The sequence below is a fragment of the Etheostoma cragini genome, chromosome 14 (genome assembly GCF_013103735.1).
Source record: "Etheostoma cragini isolate CJK2018 chromosome 14, CSU_Ecrag_1.0, whole genome shotgun sequence".
NCBI lineage: Eukaryota > Metazoa > Chordata > Actinopteri > Perciformes > Percidae > Etheostoma > Etheostoma cragini.
The window spans coordinates 18,777,277-18,797,752 of NC_048420.1; the positions used below are offsets into that span (position 1 = coordinate 18,777,277).

At 38.9% G+C, this 20,476-nt stretch overlaps 1 long non-coding RNA gene across 1 annotated transcript; it reads right to left on the reverse strand.

Moving 5' to 3' along the window:
- Positions 1 to 8,743: 8,743 nt before the first annotated feature.
- On the reverse strand, positions 8,744 to 9,414 carry LOC117956422. Its single transcript, XR_004659263.1, has 3 exons — positions 9,306 to 9,414; positions 9,115 to 9,193; positions 8,744 to 8,792 (listed from the first exon to the last, which is right to left on the reverse strand). It is a non-coding gene; the product is annotated as an uncharacterized LOC117956422 (long non-coding RNA).
- Positions 9,415 to 20,476: the final 11,062 nt, after the last annotated feature.

A 20,476-nucleotide genomic window follows, 5' to 3' on the forward strand; every position in this document is an offset into this window, starting at 1 on the left:
TTTCAGCAACATCCCCTTAATAATACAATCTGAGGTAGTTACTTTAAGAATTTTGCTTTTCACAGTTGCTTTGGAGTGTGCAAGAGCATTTGACACATGTTCATCAAGGTTAAATTAGCAAAACAGTTTAGACTCAAGTAACTATTCAGGATAATATAAAGAGTAAGTATAAAGAAAAAGTAAGTTAGTGAGTATTACTGAGTCTATGTTTCATTAAAATCAGTTTTCTGAGAGAGATTTAGGGCATATATTATATGTACATTTCTGCATATATGTTTTTTGTATTTGTGGTTTAAGGCATTTTGGTCTGGTTCATATTTTACATCATCTTTTGTTTGGTTTGAATTCAGTACGAGAGAAATTTTTGCCAGTAGGCGGTGGAGTTCTTTGTTCATTTTGAGCAATATTTGTTACTAATTTCGGATTTGTTTTTTGATTTATCAATTTTATATTATTCATGATTCATTTTATTATGAGTATTTCATTTTATTCAGTGCATGACATCAGACATTGGTGTTTCTGTCTGACATTAGTGTGTTAGGAAGCACCGTTGCAACCACAGGGACTGGGAGTATGAGGATTTATTTACCGGCCCTTTGTCTGACCCCTGTGGTTTGAATGGTCCTAGACTCATAAACCAAAAGCATCTTAAGACTAGATTTCCTCATGCAGCCAGCAGTGATGATGAAGCATCACCCTCACCATGTCTGCACTGTATGTATCATTGCCAGGGTTATTCTCCTGGCTTAGTCATGTACTGTGGTTGTTATGAAGTAGGGTGACAAAGAGGGAGGCTTTGTTTGTGTTCATGTGTGTGAATGTGTATGCCTGTCTGTATGAATACCCACAGTGACATTTACTCAGTAAATTCCTCAGAGACAAGTGTATGGAGTGCATGGTGGCTTCACTCTGGCTTCTGCACTTTCCCGTCATGGGAATTATTCCAGATGTGGTGCTTTAAGATCAAAGGAAGAGCTGTGAGAGAATCTCTAGTGCTTTAGGGAAAAAAAGAGGAAGCTGAGAAAGAGTGTGTGTGTGTGTGAGAGAGAGACAGAGAGAGAGAGAGAGAGAAAGTCATTCCACATCCCTGTTTTGTTTCAAGTGCCTGTGACTTGCATACTATTTTCCCTTTACCATTATATATTTTACTAGAACCACTAATGGTTGAATGTAACTTAGTACATTCACTTAATACTATACTTACTGGTATTTGCTTTGTAGTGCTTTGATTGTGTATTTCTACTTTAATACATTTTAAAAGGAAATGTTATATTGTTGCAGATTCTTATTTTTGTATAGAAATCTATTAATTATTTTACAAAATGATACATTGTTACATTATATACATTGATACAATAAAAACTTATTAAACTTCACACAATATGGAAAGTATTCAAAATTAACTCCAACTAGAGCATCTAAAACGTATACAACGTATTTGCTCACACACTCACACATCAGTAATACTAATTTAATAATAATACAACTGGCATGGCTAGTCTGCCTCAATAACAAGTACTTTTACTCACTCAATTGTACGGATATTACTTCTTTGTTGTTAGTAGATGACTTTAAATCGAGGATTTTCACTTATATATTTTTCCCATTACAGTAAAGGACATGAATACCACCTACCTTTCACCACAGACAAATGGATTCACTTCATATGGAGGTTGAAATGAGCAGGGTGACTTCAAAGAATACTTTCAGCCAGTTAGACATATAGTGACTTGATCTGTCTGTGGAGGAAAGTGAGAATTCTATGTTTTAGTACCGTCAATAGCTGCATAATATAGCAATGCAATGGTCCACCAAGTGTTCGGCTTGTGACCTATTAAAATGAAGCAATTTCAGCTTGTAACCCCTCATCACCAGTTGCAACCAGTTCAACTAAAAAGGTGGAACTGGTTGAAATAAAATTAACCAAATCCAGTGATTGACAAAAAAAACAAATTTCTCAACCCATCAGATTTAACCCCCCACTCTTGAAAAACACTGTACTTAGTAATGTCGCTAGAGTTTAGGCTAAAGTGTTTTTGTTTTAGGAGTTTTCGGAAGTTTCTGTTTTTTGTCAGCTGGATTTGGTGGATGACACAGTCAAAGGCTGCATGTAACCATCTCCTCCACATCCTGCACAGAGATGGGGCTCAACTAAAAATATTTATGGCGCTATAAAAGTAGAAGAGTTGAGGAAGATACCACTTTGCTGGAGTGCGCTTCCCATCTGTTAGATGACGAAATTCATTTCTTGCACTACCATGTGAGGGGCAGGTATGGTGTGGTGTGGATAGCTTTTGTCAATTGGTTATTCCAAACTTATATTTCAGTTTGGATGACTTTTTTTGTGTGCACATTTTACAGTAAAACACATCTGTATGCGGTTTGTGTTGTTTTTTCCACTTTTTAAACAGTATTGCTGGAAAAGCCTGCAACAAAGACAAGTCTTTATTTTTTACTACTTTTATATTAATTGCATTATTATATGCTCTGTAGCACTTTAAGATTGCTGAAATGTAAAGTGGAATACAAATTAAACGTATAATTATTATTTATATATAACAATACCCCACACATTTCTTATGAACACGTAGCCTATTGTTAGAATGTGTGTCCTTTCTTTTTTCATTCAAGAAGACGCTGTATAAATGTAAGAAGCTGAATGGCAGCCAGGCAGGTGGTGTCCGCAACAGAGGAGGCTAATGACCCTTTAAGGTTTCACCACAGGGGGCTTAGCTCACCGCTGCCTGCCTGCAGCACGCTGACAAGTCCACTACATTGCCCTGTGTGTGTGTGTGTGTGTTCGTGTGTGTGTGTCCTCTCTCTCCCTAGGTGCCAGTAGGAAGCAGAAGGTAGAATTTATTCTGAATATCGATCGTCTGGCATCTCTGTGGGTGTTCTGTGCTGTAGCATTCAGTTAGGGAGCAGAGATTGATGCCTTGTCAGTTTGTTGTCGCAGTGAGGAGAGAAGGGCTAACAATGCAACATAAATCTACAGCAGAAGGGTCACAAGGCGGGCAGAGGAAGAAATATAGACATGCGTTCTTGACTAATTTGTTGCCATACTTGTTCTCAAGTTTGTAACACTAATGTAGTGGCCCCTCAGCAGGTGCAGTTGTGTGAAATAGGCCACAAAGGGATTTTGTGTTGATACCAATCAGGCTATTATGCAAAAGCAACTTGATTTTTAAGTACAACCCTTTTGACAGAGCACAAACTCAGTGTAGCTGACATCTGTTTTAAAATATTAATATTTATCTTCAAAAATTATCTAGAACCTCAGAAATCATTTCTTAAGCAGAATCACGAAGGAAAGGAAAGAGACATAAATTGAAGGAAAGAGACATAAATTGATACCCAAGGTGCCAGGAGAGTAATTAACAGACAGAAGGCAGACGCCTGGAATACATTGGAAGGGTTTTGCTTATATTGTAATGATCCTGAAAGCAAATATAACTGGAATATAGTTTATTTATGTGTAACACTGGTGCCTTACATTCTCTTAGCCAAAGGTTTACCAAATATTTAATCCTCTAAAAGTACAGCTGACACATTAAAGAATGTTTTAACAAACCAAAAATCATTCCCCAAATGCATACTGTAATAATGTGGTCCTTCAGAGAAAATATGTTTTTAAGATTTTCTGACCCTGACGCCTTGGATAACCTTCAGTAATCATTAAACTGGAAAAGTAATAGCTTAATTCACTGCGCTAAAAACCTTTGTGATTTACCTGAAGAACTTGGCAGCATTTGAAAAAAAAATGAAATACCAAAGGTTCGCTAGATTGAGTTTTTACAAAAAAAAAGGGGAAGGTACCTGAGATTATTTAGGAAGCTTCTTACAGTGGAGAGAACTAATATTTGATACAGTGCCGACAACCTCCTTCCCTCAGTAAAAGCATTGAAGATGGGCCGTGGCTGGGTCTTCCTTCATGACGACCTGAAACACACAGCCAGGGCAACTAACGAGGGCTCTGGGAGAAGCGTCTCAAGGTCCTGGAGGGGCCTAGCCAGTCTCCTATCCAGAACCCAATAGAAAAATCTTTGGAGGGAGCTGAAAGTCCGTATTGCCCAGCAACAGCCCCAAAACCTGAAGGATGTGGGCCAAGATAGGGAGACAGGGAGAAGATGTGCCCGTGTTGTGAGTTGTTTTGATTTAAATAAGAATACAAATGTTAATCTTTTTTCTTTTTTACTAAAATCCGTTTCCAATATTCATTTGGGCAGCTCACCTTAAAATATTAGCCTCTAAAGCATCTTTAAAAAATGACTACCAATCCCTAATTATGTCATGGTGGAGCTCCCTGCCCCCCACCACCCATACATTCTAAATCTTTCAGAAAAAACACATTTTAACAAGCAGAAGCAAAGAAACAAACAGAATACTAAAATTGCTATATAATTGTAGCAATTTAAGGATTAATTTGTTTACGCTACATCTGAACAGATGTGCTGCATTATCATATTCAGTTCCTCAACAGACTAAGGAGGGTGACAAACAACAGAAACTTCATTAAATTCAAAGAGCTTTCCTCACAGCTGTAACACACCTCAGTATCTGCAGCCTAAATACATTTATATTTCTCAAAATTCTCTTTTAAATAAATTTGCAACTGTATATTGTGTAAAAGTCACTGTAGCTTTTAGAAAAGGTGTCTTATGCATTTCTACACTTTGTTGAGATGTAATTAAAAGCAAAGCTACTCCTAGCAACACAAAATAAAAGATGCATTTTAAACAAAATCACTTTTAACAAGCAGGCTGTTAATTATATTTCCACCCACTTCCCAGCTTAATTATACAGCAAACACGACTCCTGATTAACAAGGGGAATAGTGTGGATAAAAAATGTCACAATCACCAGATGCAAACTAACTTTAATCTCCCTTTAAATCCCTCCTGGAACACAGTCTGTGACAGTGTGCTGCCTGCCAGCTGTTACTGCCATGAATGTGACTGAAAAAAAGGAAACATGTCATGAAAAGGTTTTTCATGGAAACATGTACCAAACAGCCCTTCATCAAATGTCAGTCATACCTGTGCAGGCATGCACCCTCGCCCCTCTCCTCTGATGGTAGCAGGTCATAGAGTAAGCACTCACTGGCTTGATGAGGGCACAAATATCAGGAGAGTGTGAGAGTTGGATGAGAAGGGGTTGCTGAAATGTACTATAAATAGACAGCTGTCACAGAATATACTGTCACCTCAAAAAAGCAGAGTTGTCATTTTCATCAGTAAAGTATAGGAAGAAAACATATTGATTTATTCAGCAGGGCAGAGGTCAATAGGACCCAAAGTATCCAAGAGTAGTTGGGCGGTGTTAATAAAAACGTTTTGGATCTTGGTAATGCAGTTCTTGTAGCAATCACAAGGGTTACACAAGTTTGCAAACTGGCTTGTAAAACACACAAAAAATTGCATACACACAAACTCACGTACACATAACTTGAACCAACAGACTTGTTTAAAGGGAGGTTCATTATTACTGGGTTTTGTTGATTCAGAGACACCACTTTCTATCAGTTACAATAACATTGTACTCAACAAAAATAACTGCTGTCGGAGCACAGCATTATAGCTAAAGTGGGTCCAAAAGGCAACAAGCAGGAGTGTTCAGATAATCATGCTGGTGGAAACAAGCTGCCAGTTTTGTCAAAATTAGTTACCATAGTACAAAAAGCAAAAGTAAGCACACCTGTACTTTCGCTTGTAAACCCTTATTTACTGGAAAACCATGAGTGCACAACCATGAAAAGTAAGGTAGGTCAAAGATGGACCAGAAGTTGGTCTGTAACTTGTGGTGGATGTGTACAATGGACAGTTTCTTTTTCAGATAAATTTGACCAACTAAGGTTTTTTTGTTTTTGTTTTTTTTACGCCTGTCTGACTTTGTTGCCCTGGTGGATCGGTTTTTAGCAATTTTCTCTGTGATTAGTGTTGCCAATAGAGCTGATGGTCAGAGTTATGAAAATTAAACGCAAGTTATAATAAACTATAGTTTTTCGTAAGTGTTGTTCCTTAAGTGGTACTGCAACCAAAATCTACCTAGAAACACTCATCACCTGTAAGCTCAAAAGAGACTGACCTTCGACGGAAAGCACACCCATAAGTTGTTGCAGCAATCACGACTCATATTTGTTATGGTTTTGGTAATTTGTCTTGTGGTTTCTTCTGTTTTTGGTTTTTATTATCTTGTCCTTATGATTGTCTGATTTTTGGTCTTGTATATGTTCTGTTTCCTGTTTATTGTGTTAGTCGGATTTTCTGTGCTGTATTGTCTAGTTTTACTTCCTGTGTTTACCCACCTCTGTGATTGCCTAATGTTGTTCACCTGTGTCCCAGCCCTTGTGTCACATGCCTTGTGTTTTCTTGTTACACTGTGTAGTTGTCTTCCCCTCGTCCTTTGTCAGATCCTTTTGTTTGTCTCCGTGGTGTTTGAGTTCTCAGTCTAGTTCCAAGCTGTCTTCTCATCCATGGAGTTGTTTGTCTCTAGTTCCTATTTGTAAGATTATTTTAGTTTTTTTGGACATCTGTTTCCTTGTTTAAGCCACTTTCTGAAAGTGAGTTTTTTCTTGCTTCATTAATGCCTCTCTGTTTTGTGTGTGAACCGTGTTTTTGTTTATTAATAAATTCTCAAGCTCGAACTTTTACCTGCCTGCTTTCTGCATTTGGGTCCTCAAATTCCCTGAATCCCAACACATATTTATGTTTAGGAGATCAGAGTTTGTAATGCTTTTGTAAATAAAAGAAAACAGCTGAGTGTTTTTTCCATTTACAAAACAAATGGAACTACGTCACGTTCTGCGTTGTGTGTAACCAGAAGTTAAGTTAAGTAACGTAACAGATGATTCTAATCCAAACCACAATCTTTTTTATTGTATCTCGGTGGTTTTGGTGCTCAAACATACCAAAGTGGTCTAAACCTAACCGAACTGAAACATCAATGACCTATTTAAAACTGTGAACGTTGTGTGGTTTAGATATAGATGGTGTAGATATGACAGAAAACTCTCCTTTAAAAAAAATAGCAGTTAGCACCATCAGACTATTCTCTGATTAGGACTCAACTCGAGAACTCTGATTAGGACTCAACCTGCTTAGCCACCCTATGATTTAATCGGCAGTGATTGGGATACCTTTGTCGGAGCTGACACCGCTTATGTATTACTCCCCGCTTATTTTCTGTCTCAGTCTTTTGGAGTACTTTACATTAGCCTTTACATTAGATTTTAGAAATGATGCTGATGTCTCAAGAGCTGAGGCAAGGAGATATAAGGTTGGTAACATACACATATAAAGACAAACACACAGATGTGATTTTATAGTGTTAATAAATTATTCAAAAGTGAGCTGGGTTGACAGCTTGAAAAAAAACAAGAGACAGACACACACACCGTCGCAGTGGTCCTGCTGTGGCTGATCACTAGGTTGAATATCATTAGCAACCCTACACTCGTCTATCCTCTGTGCCTTCATCAAGTGCTTCTCAACAGACTAAGGAAGAATATCAAAGATGCTTTGTTCTATTCAGGTTATGATTAATCAACACTGGGATAAAGCTTGGGAAAAACAGTGTAAACTGAATTAGGTAAAGAATATTTCAACTTTTAAGCATTAATGGCAGAGATGTCCTAAAAATGCTATTAGCTCACGTAACAGCAGCTCCATCTCCATGATAAAGTGAACTCAATCCACTGATAGACAATATGGTAGAGAACTGCAGGAAAATGCAAGTGATTTGGGATTACTCTGTCAAACTATACTTGAATTGCTTTGATCTGTATTTAAGAGGCAATCAAGTCTCTCCAATGTGACAATACATTTTAAGGTAGTTGTCCAGCAGCATGGCCCTATCCCTGCTAATGGAGCAATAACCCAACATTTACTGGTGCTGATAATGTTCAAAAACAGAGGTTTTTCTCTTTAATTGAAAAGCAGCTGTCGCGGGGTACATATCTCCTTTTTTTTCTACTCATCAACTTGTAGCTCCCAGACTGGTGCTTGACATAGCCTTTAACAATAGGAGCCAATCATGAATGATTTCCACTGGAGCTCCATGGAGACTAAAGATCGCTCATTTTTTTGTGTGTGTGAGTGTGTGTGTGTGTGTTTAAAGAAATTGTTATTGATGAGCCTAACCGCAATGAATCACCCCATGGAGTTTGCATGCAATGCAGACTGTCGTGTTGTCCATTTATTCCCTTAGGAATCCGCACACCTTGGTGGCTTATGAGAACCTTCCTTAACCAGCGCAAACAAGAATATGAAGCCACAATAACCCCTTTGTTGCAGAGGCAATTCCATAGAACTTCACTGTTGCCATAGGGCAGTTTTCATTTGATATAATTTAATTCGGATAAAAACATTTGGATGGAAACATAGCTAATGTAACTGCACAGCCTAGATTTCTTATTAAAACCACAAGTCACAGTGTCTTTACGAAAAGGTTAGGTGTGTGTGTGTGTGTTGAATGTGTGTCTGCAGGCATGTTGGATGCCTGTGTGTTGTATTCAAGACTGGAGATCCATGTGAGACCAGGAAGGAAAAATAATTCAGGTGTTGGTATTCTAAATACAGAACTGAATCATAAAACCCCCAAAGCAGGTTTTTCTGTTGTTGGTGTGTATTTGCACCAGGTTACAAGTCAAAACATTACATGAGCGATATCAGAAATATGATCAGCCCTTAGGATAATCTTGAAGTGAAAAGAAATGCATTATTTCCTATCTTACTGGCATTGATTTCAACCTCCTCAACAAGTGAGATGAAGTAACACCCACGTCTGACCTCTTGCTGCAAAAGCACATCAACACAAACTATTTTTATTTTCACTTTACTTAAGACAATTTTCCCTTGGTTACTTATCCAAAATAGCCTAAAGGCAGTACATTTCCATTTTTCCATGTGATGTATGATCATTTGCATGAATATGCGCATCTGAACTAAAAAGAATTGTCTTTCTTTAAGTTACTGTACTTCCTGACCCCCCGAAGGGCGGACAGCTTGAGAAACAGTATCTCAACTCAATCAATATTTAGTAATATGTATTTCCTTCTTTAACATTTTCTTATGTCTACACGTTTAAACAGACAAAAAAGGAGAAAATTATAGCCACCTAAAGTGATAACAACCCATCATTTATAAGTGTGTATGCATTTGCGTCTCTTGTTGCTAGAAGAAAATATAGGAAATGACTAAAAGAATAGAAAAATAGAGAACAGGGGTAAGATAAACTACCATGTCCTAACATGTATGTTGTAATGGGCCAAAACCAAAATCCAGCAACCAATCAACAATCCTGCATACCTTCTATTTCGTGGTAAATCCGCCACCCCTGCTGTCAGGGATGCTGTCCAGTAAGTCGGGCCCCTGCAGGGTGCTCTATGTGAAATGATGAATCCAGACTGGTTGTCTTTCGCTGATTGTGAAGAGCACTGTTTGTCAAGTGATTGAAAGAAAAGTGTTCTGAATAATAGAAGCTGTTTGGTTCACTGACTGATTGATTGTGTACAATGACATTGTTATGGAGCTGAGGCCTGGATGAGGCAATAAGTAAGGGGGAAGAGAAGAGAGACATGAAGATAGACAGGTAGACAGAGGTCATCAATTCTACTGTGTCATCTGTTTCTGTGTATGTGTGTGTGGGGGGGGGGAACTGCGTTTCATTTGAGCCAAATCACACACCTGAAAGAGGAATACAGGCTCTTTTCAGGATAAAACTGATTTCTTGGCACTTCAATCCAGAACATTACTGCAGCCACATGGCCTTTCTCACTGGATAACAATTACTTGTAAAATATAAAAAATGAGATTGTAAAAAAGTAATTACATAACAAAAATAATTAGTAAAATTAGTTCTTTCATTACTTTTTGACAGAGAAGCCTTTAAACTACTCCAAAGCCTCTGCATCCACACATCACATACTCTTTTATTTCAAACTTTTAAAAAGAACACAGACATTGTGTGAGTACCAGTACAAAGCACATGGTTTGGAGGGATTCACTAACCACCAACAGCTAGCTTATAGCCCCAGGGACTGATGCAGCGTTCAAGAAGTCCTATCCGCACAGTAAAGCCTTATAAAAAACAGGTGATTCCTGAATGTCAGCCAACCAGTAGCTATTAATATCCAGCCAGATAAGAATACACAACATGTTAACAATTCTGCCAATACCAGGAAGTGCATTAATTTATTTTTTTCGGTAGAGGCTAACCGCTGAACCAGTCTTTCCATTGAAACCTCAAAAGATGAAAGTGATCAATCATTCAAACATTCATCCAGCTCACCGTAAAACAGCAAACTAGCCTAGAAACTGTGATGTCATTTCAAATTATACAAATCATAATCCCCAACTCTTTTACTAAGTACTCTGTTACTGCCCAAATAGTATTTACCGTGCCCCAGAGAAAATATGGTACATAATTATGTTGTCTGTCACATTTATCCAAGTCCACAGACTTTGATCCATCTTATTCTCAGTGCAACAGACAATTTACTAGAGCTATGGTATAGTGCTAATGTATATAGTTTACCTTGCACAGCAGCTGAGTTCTCGCACAGTTTGCATCACAAGATCACATGAGAAACGCTGGATCACATATCACACAAAAGAAGTCAGGTTTAAATAATGCATTTGTGTCTGACGTACCAGCTCACCATACCAATCAGTGCCCGGTGAGGAACAACTGGCAGCTATGGCTGTGGTTAAAGTGTGTGTAACGGCCACGACTGTTTGTTCAAAACAAGAGTGGAGGCATGATAGACAGATGGTTCATCCAGTCACCTGCCCGGTATTTCTTGAAAGCGCCGGCCCTCTTCTAATCAGTTTCTAATGACAGTTTCTCAGATGGTTCTGTGTAACAAACCGTCTGCTGGGTCAGGTTAGCATATAGTGCCAGTGTAATAAAGTAAAACTTTGGGAACAGACCCTACCACTGTGACACATGAATGGAGGCTCAAACCTAATTAAAACAAACTTATCAGTGATGGCAGTTACAATAAGATTAGTAACTGCTAATCTGATTGAGAACTGCGGCACACATAGACACATTCACAATTAGTGATACTGCAATCACAAAGGAGGGATCAAGATAAGACCCCGTGATGATTATGTTGATAACGGGGAGATATAATGTTTTTTTTTAGAGTTTTTGACAGTAACCTGACGACAGGCAAACCCAATTACAAAGATAATGACACATGAACTCTAGGAGGAAAGTGAGGTAAGGCATTATCGCCCTGTCAAACAGATAAAACATGAGATATACTGTATGAGACTGTAATCCAGTAAGATCTTATTTTGTGCATGTGAAGAATTGCAACAAGATTGCATCCTATATACTACATTACATGTCAAATAAAGACAGGTATTATTTAAAGTATGCTGTTAAGAGGACAGCATGTAGAGTACATGAGCTATAACTTCAACTTACATGAGTTTGTACTTCTTAAATGTGATATTTGTTCTTCTTTTTGTCCTATTTTTATCTTTTCATGCCACCTGCAGTTGGTTTTAGTTGAACACTCTGTTGCTAGTAGCAACCACTTCTGGCACATGTCTATGGCAGTTTACTGACATTGTTAAATCCAGCCTCCGTGACCGAGCAAATATAAACATGAAACTTTTATCTTTCCTTCAAATGCCTTTGTTTGAGCATTATTGGCATATCTTCTCTTTACTACAGCTATTTTGTGATTGTTGATTTGTGGTTTGTTTAATTTTTCTCTGACTAATTAAAATATGTTTTTTTTCTGGTGCATATTATAATTCTTGCTGACATAGAAAGTGTAATATCATGTATAGATTTTCCAACAGTACACATAGTGTGTGTAACGGTAGGGTTCCACACAGCGAACCACCTTGCAAATTTTGGCCAGGGAAATTTAACCTTGGGGGCGTGGTCACGAAAAAATTAAAACAAAAGCTGAATAATTTTGAGTGTTTAAACTAACATCTAGCTTTTTGTTAATCCAGTTTTCTCATTACTCTCATAATTCTTTGTTTCAACATCTTTGGCCTACCAAAGGGAGCCAACTTTTTCAAATTCTTCCAGCAGTGGTGGACCTATTGGACCGTGCAAACACAGCCTCCAGCTTTCGTTCCTTCAACCAGCTTCTTGAAAAACTCATTGTAGCAATGTGTGCTCACATCTAACAACCTGTTGATATCCAAGTCTTTGATAATGTTTAAAAGTAAATGTGTTTCTCCTTATCATGTCTGCAGCCTTGCCAACGGTTGGCTGGTTGGTTTGTGTACAGCAACCATAGCAACGCACAAAGCTTACCATAAGCAGTAAACAGGCAAGAGGCCGTAAAATGTTCTTATTCCGAAAGTGCTGTATACATGTCCAAAACCCAAATAATACGGAAATATCCTACTTGTCTTAGAAGGTCTTATTCAGAATATTGGAATGTGGCCTGTATCGAATTTGGAATATTGTCATATTCAGATAATGGTGGAATATTGGTGTGCCTGTAAACATACCAATACTAGTACGTACCAATACTGGTACTAAATATCTACGCCAGAGAAATGGTGACTGTGCTGTTTTTTCATTGTGGGTGTCTTTCTATATTCTCTCTCAAGGTCAATCACTGCCAGAACAGTTTGCCCCGGCTGATAATACTGTCACATCCAGAGCCAGACCTGTCTGCTGACACTGGAGCCATGGACACAGTTTTGATTACTATATGATTCTTATTATTGTTTATATGGAAAATAAACACCACAGTGGCTGTAATACAATGTCTTTTGTATGGAAATATAAAAAGGGTACTTTGTACTGTTAATTCCTCCAGGGAATAAATAAAAAAGGAAAACTATGTAAATTGTGTAGTTGTATGTAAAATGAAAGAGTTTTAAGGAAATTACACTCCTTTTTCCACTTTGCTCTGAAATAGAAGCAGAGCGGTGTCTCGCTTTGAAGGGGTGCTTACGCACATTTGTGTGTTGGGGGGAGCGTTGAGGGCAGCGGGAGGGGTTAGACGGAGGGGAGATGCTACCATCAAATCTTGCTAGCTTCTCAACCTTCCCAACCCTGCCTTTAGGATTGGGTCCAAAACTGCCTTTTTTGCATCTTGAGTTCCTCATGTTTGACGTTACAGATGTTTCTCTGATTTCTCTCCCTCCCAGTCCGACGTTTCGGTCTTTTCCTACTGCCTAGTGTTATCCCCGGTCTTTACAGTTGCACAGGTGAAATATCTCTAGTCTTTTCATCTAAAGGGATGTGCTATTCCATCGTATTTGACAAATAAAAACCTGAAAACCCTTGTAAAAAGGTCCAGAAGTACTGGGGTTGTTCCTACTGCTGTACTTTGTACTGAAGCAATGCTTTAGTTCACCTAAGGAGAAGTTATTGCTGCGGTAACAATCTATTAATGTACAGAAAACATTATGAAATGGCAGTTTGATTATGAGACTGCTTCTGCTGTTTCTAGCTAAGGTCAGGAGTGAATCAGGCAAAGAGCTTTCGAGCATTGGACTTTATCTTCGTAGAACTGTAAAATGATTTAAATAGTAATTGTCTGACCACATACTTCTTCCCCAGGCTGTTGCTATAGATAACAATATTCTTAGTCAACTTGCTTTGTTATGTAAAGGTTAAAAAAAATACTTTTCTAAAGTGCAGTTTTTACATGGTTGTGGAGGAGTTATTTGTGCTGATGATTTTGATCATAATGCTTGTTTTAGCACCTGGGGTGTGACTGACAAAATAAACAGCAATAAACTAAGTTTCCAATTGTGACGGCAGGGTTTGATAGCAATTTATTGAATTCAGAAACCAGTATCGTATCCATGTATTTAATCCCTTGTTAAATCTAATAGGATTTAGCTCTCAACATTTTCAAGTAAGTAAAGTTATAGATAACTAAAACTCAAATATCTGACATTTTCTTTCGATGGCTGAGAATGTAGAAGCACTGCAGTATTTAGTAGCAGCTTAATTCATGTTCAAGACCGGTAGCTACAACCCAAAAATGAGACGAGCAACATTATCAGTTAAGCCAGGGGATCGGCGGGGGAACAGTACAGATCAGGAATAAAAAACTCTGATGATAACAAATATAGTGCAAGAACAGATGAAAATATTTTTGATGAAAACAGCATTTGTTTTTTGTACACTGTCTAAAAAGTTATAACATGCTTTTAATAAGTAACCTCAAACAGATATCCTGGTTGTATTAAGGGTTGTACTTTTTTTAAAGCTACATTTGGAAATGCTGTGATAGAGATTTTACATGCCTAATAGGCTTCCACACTGCAGGCGAGTTTAGCGCTCCTAGTTTGGGAACCAGGGAAGGGTAAATGCCAAAGGATGTTGTTAGCTCTTGATAGCACCGGTGGCCCCTATAACTCAGGCACCCAAAGGAGCTTCAAAACACCCTAAAATGAAATAGAATACTATCTCTGCTGACAACTGTCATCTATATTTCAGACTGGAGTTTAATGACTATATTAAAAGCCCTATTAATCTTTGGTAATGGTACTGCATGGTTAGTACCTTGGTGCACTCTGTCTGGATGGTGGTTTTGTGTCAGAGGAGATAGATCAAACAAATCATTTTTATGGTCAGCTGCCACATTGAAGTGGAGCATTTGTTAACATTTGGAAAGACGAGACTTAATTAATGGAGAAAATATGGTGGGTAAATGACAGCTACTTGACCAGATACGAGCCTCTCACCTCATACATACAGTGTTTTGCCATTTTCTTGGAACATCCTGGAACCAGAAAGTAAATATTTTCTTTTATCAACAAGGTACATTTTTTCCCAATCAACTGTTCTGTCCATATAAACCCTTTCATACATTTTCCCCCTTTATTCATCTTTTCTCCCTCCGCCCCCGAGGCCAGTTCACGGTCTTCAATGTTGTTACACCACAAGTTGTTGCGAGCTATAACTCATGTGAAGAGAAGGTGGATGCCCTTTGCAAGATACCAGTACCAAAGTGTCTGCAAGTCAAATAAAGGACATCTCATTATTGGAATTGATATTCAGAGACATTGTCAACCATAAAATATATTGAAATCAGCCAGACTGTTGCTAACTGAAAGGCTCCATGTCACAGAGATGCCCTCCGGAGGAGAAGTAAGAAAACCAAAGAGATGAAACAACAGAAAGTTAAGGAAAAGACAGAGGGCAAGAGTTTAAGGCAGAGAGAGAGGGATGTGGCTGCTAAAGATGACAAGGCATGGAGGGATAAAAAAACTGAAGAAAGAAAGAACAGAAAAACGAGGACGTCAAAGGCTCAGACTTTCATGTGTTCTGTAATTGAGCTTGAAATCGTCCTATATTCTAACTTAACAGCAAACCTTAATTCCCCTTCTCATTTTTCATTTATGGCCTTTATCTTTTTCTCTCTCATCTCTTCCTAACACCCTGCCTTCCTCTCTTGTTTCCTTGTGCAAACAAAGGCAACAGGCCTGTCTGGTCCCAGGTTTTGAATATTAAAGTCCTGCTTCTCTATTTTTCTTTATGCTAGGCCTTTTGAGGGAATGTCCATTCGTCTATCCATTTCTTACTCTTCCTTTTCATCAACACTCCCTCTGTTCTCCACATCTGTCCTCCACTTTGCACCCTCAACTCAGCAGGTCATCTATGATTATTAACACCCTCACATTGTATCTTATATGATCCTTAACTTGAGACTAACATAGCACACGTTTCCTCAATTCTGATCCCTCCCCATGGCAGCATGTGTTATTGGGAAATATTAAAACTTCTTTTCTTTACACCCTATAGGCACAGATGTGTTTATGCCTGCCTTTGTTATTCTGTGCTTTGCATGCCTGCTAGGCAGTGTCAGAGAGTAATTTTGGTGTGGCAACAGAGGCCACAGGTGCGGGGAAGATATTGGAAAAGGCTCTTATTGAGCCAGCTCCAATTAAACACAGTTTAGGAGACTGCATTTTGTCGTGACCATGCCATCAGCACCATTTTTTGGGGGCCTGTAATCTCTTTTGGATCTAAGATAAGACAGCTCCTGTAAAAAAGCCCAATGTTAATTTCATACCAGTAATAATAACAGGGGTGTGCTGTTTTAATAATTCTACAAGTAGATATTTTCCATGGAAGCCAAGTTACCTGTTCATAACGATTGTGATGTTTCCATCCTGCATTTTAAAGTAAAAAAGTAGCTTTACACATCATGAATGTGGCGGTGCATGTGTGTGTGTGTGAATTGATGTTGTGTACTTAAACGCCAGTTGGTAAATTGCAACTGGTATGAGCTGGGGACTGAAATTCCCATTTTGTTCTGGGCACTCTCCCGCCACCTATTTTCATGGAAATTAAAGCCTAATGACAGACATTTACAGCTTTTTCCAATTCAGACACACACAGAAACACACACACATGCTCAAAAGACACACTGGAGCATTTGCAAATTTACAGAGCAAAACTCAAGGGAATAAAAACCAGGGATAGATCTTAAATGTATAAATGTGGAGGGAAGATAAGAGGATCAGAGCCTTTCTGGCTCACTGATCAGAACTCTCACCATGTTGTACAACTACACAATTATGGACTTAATACAGCTGAGACACAGTGGGACAAGGAAAGTCTAAATCTGGTCAGTTATGATAAGGTTTTTTTATATTCTCTAAATCTGCTGTTATCAAATAAACGTGCTTTTAATTTTTGACAGCCCTGTCCAGGGTGTACCCCATCTCTCCCCCAATGTCAGCTGATATTCTCCAGACCAGCCCCGACACTCATGGAAAAGCCATGCAGGTGTCAAACAGTAAAACACAATCTTTTGGTGAAACAGAAGGAAAAGTCGACAGTAGTTACAATTTCAGCTAATTCAAGGTTTTACTGTTTTGTTGACTTATTGAACAATCACGTTTTTCAGCAGTGCTATTATTATTAAGTCTAAGAGAGAATATGATAGTCCTTTTGCGTTTATAGATCTCTCGTCTTCTCATTCGATATGTCTTTATTTAAGTGTTGGCAGACAATCCATGATCTCCTGGAAACGCAGTAATGTAGCTCTGCTCTGTAAGGCAGCATGTACTGTACTTCACGTTCACAAGCACAAATGTGACTTAACACATGTTAGGGGTTTTCCCTAAGTTTGTGGAAGAATTGGTTGCATTCATTTGATGGGGGAGTTAGGGGTCACTCCCTCTAGAAAAACGCAATTTCACATAATTATGGACGACTATTATTATATGTACTGCCTAAAACATTGGAAAAACTTTTTTTGTTTTGTTTAATTTTTATGTCAGTATCAGTATTTCCTCCAAACATGTACACAGAATCTTTTTCAAAGTTTCAATGTCTGTAAAGCGCTTGTGCTAGGTAAAACTTTGCCTCGCCAGATGGGCCTTTATAAAAAACACACAAAACTGTACAAGAAAATACCTTAAAAGACAACAAAACACAAACAACGGTATAATAAATCCCCATGTATTTCCATCAGCCTTAATTGCATGTTCTCCTTATTAACACTTGTGACCAAAATCAAACTACATGAAATGCATGAGGATGGAAGCGTACTGTACCTCTTCATACATCCATGTTCATACAAAGTACTTCTCAAGTATCACAAGATTTCTGTGGCCTGTAAGAGGCAGTGGCATGTAGTCTAGAGGAGAAGATACATACAGCATGGGCCCCACTAACACACACACACACAACATCAATAGCTATATTGCTCCAATACAAACAGAATTACTCCCTATACAAACACACAAACACATACACACAAGTGTGTGCAGCAGTAGTGAGCCCATGGGAGATAACGGTGTGGTGTAACTAAACACAATGATTACCCTGCCAACACAGCCTCTGGATCCTCTCCCATTATTGGCTTTAGATGAAATCAAGGTCGACTGATCACTCGGCCTGAGACTCTGCTACTGCTCAGCTGTGTGTGTAGAAATAATTGTGTTGAGTGTGGTGTGTAGCACATTTTGAAGAACTTCAGCACATGTTCTGGGTGTGTATGTGTTTGTATTTTGTTGTCTGTGAGTGTTTGAGTATGTTTCTGAAGATGGATGTTTCACATGCTTGATAAGCCCATTTATTGATGTTTACGGTTATGTTAATATGTGAGTTCAGAAATGAAGCCCATTCCTCCCTGAGCGAGAGGTTCTTAGAGGTCTGAGCAGGAGGTATGAAGTAACCCCCCCCCCCCCCCCCCCCCCCCCCCCCCCCCCCCCCCCCCCCACACACACACACACACACACACACGCACACTTATCTGCCAAACTTAGGCCGTAGGATGAAAAGAATTTTGAAGCTGTCTGAAGAACCCTAATACATATTTCATTCTGCATAGCTCATCCTTCTATCATAAAGCAGATTAATTGGACATTTACTCAGGCATCAATCGATTTAGAAAATATATAAGTATTACGCTCTCTCATCCCGCCCACGCTCACTTAGGTTTTCTACTGGCTTATGTTTTATCATCCTGTTTGCTCTCCCTGGGGTTTATTGAAGCAATGGCCTGAAGTGGCTATTATGACTGCGTCTGACTCCTGGTTGATTTTGTCAGCCAAAGGAAGGGTGTGTGCGTTTGCAGTTTTTGTCTGCTAACGATTTGGTCCATCACATTCATCCAAACAGCAGTCAAGAATTGTAAGCTTGGTTCAGTAAATGTGCCAAAGTGATTGAGGAAAAACTGTAATAACTCATTGAAAGGCATAGGAGCTGACATTTGGGTGTGGCAATAGCTCAGTTTGTAGGAAGTTGGGTTGGGAACTGGAGTCGCTGGTTCAAGTCCCCGTACGGACCAAAGTACGGAAAGTGGATTGATATCTGGAGAGATGCCACTTTACCTCCTGGGCCCTGCCGGGTGCTCTTGAGCAAGGCACCGTCCAGCTGGCAGCCCAGTCACTCTGACATCTCTCCATTTGTGCATAATTAGGTCTTAAGCATATGTGCGTATTTCAGGCCTGTGTATAGTGATTACTAACAAAAGCAGTAGGAACATTGAAATTTCCCCACTGGGGATGAATAAACAGTAGAAATAATAAATAAATTATTTTAAAATTAGTTTTAACTACTCGTCTTATTTTACACACACCTAAAATGTGTTGGCTTTACTGCTGAAAGAAGATTTACCAAACTTGATAGTAAGCACAGTATTCGTAAATGATCCCAGCTCAGAACATCATGCAATTGTAAAGTGAAGAGGAAAATGGGGTAAAGTACTTGGTTAATGCCAGAGTCCATCTAAAATAATAAAGTTTGTGTTGTGTGAACTACTAAAAGTTCTGCTTTTGTAGTCAAAGCGTCATATATAGCTTATTACTCTGTGTCATGTCTTTTGAAGCTAAATTTACACAAACAAAGCTGTTTACTGTTCAACATCTTTTTTTTTTTTTGGTAAGTTGAAATATTTCTAACTACAAGGGCCTAAGTCAGGCTTAGATCCATGTGCCGTCATGAAGATCCAACAATGTCCTTTCCTTTGGGGACTGTTGAAACTAAATTGGTTCCTAGTGGCATGCAGTCTTTCCCTTCCACTGGAGTGTGTTTTACCCATAAAAGGGTGTAAGTGATGCTTTAAGTCGCTCAACCCAGTCTGAATCCGTCAGACGGAGTGAGCAAGAGTTACCTAGAGTCTCTTTTCAGTGGGTGCTCAGCGAGGGAGGAAAGGTTTTATGCTGCAGGCTAAAACTGTGAACTCACAATCTGAGGCTGTGTGGGTGTCAGGTGGAGATATTTTACATATATGTGTCATGTGGCAATGTGACACATACGTGATAACTGAGTTTTAGCTATTTGAGTGATTTCAGACTGTTCCTGCAAGCCACTCCTTTAGAGGAAGCTAACAAGTATGTAATGCATTTGCATATGAGTGTGTCAGTCCGTAAGTGTATCTGCTGTCTCACCCAATAGTCTATAGAAACAGAAGCATAGAATCTCAGCTGACAACCCATTGGCTTACACATAAGCATGATACATAGTACATTAAGGCAGGCAGTAAGACTAACACACACTTGGACAAAATGACACTAAAGTCTGAAGGAGAACAGTCACTCAAGGATGGAGAAACATTTTCATTAGGTGGGTGGTTGGTGGGTGGAATGGTTAGCAGACAGCTATGAGAAAAGAGTCAATGGTACAAAACATCTCTTGAATCAACTGTGTGAACTGAATCTTCCTGGTAGCGACCAAACATATAAAGTTGCTCTCTGACACTTAGCAAGCTAACCAGCTCTGTAGTGCTTTCTGTTTTTATCCTCAATGGCTCTTTATTGAATGCAATTATTTAAGATCTTGATGAACAAAATCTCTGTCGGTCACAGGCAACTACTGTGTCTGACTACCGGTAACATGTCCCCGTCTTGCTGGTGTGTTAGCTTCATGGCTACATTAGTTCAACAACTAGTCCCTGTGACTTGTCCCTATGTCCACCAAACTATGCAAAGACACAGATGAAGTTTGCTGTGCAACTTTGTGTTTTAACCGTGCTCTGAGGTTTAATTGAAGACAAACTGCAGAAGGCTGGACCTTGGTC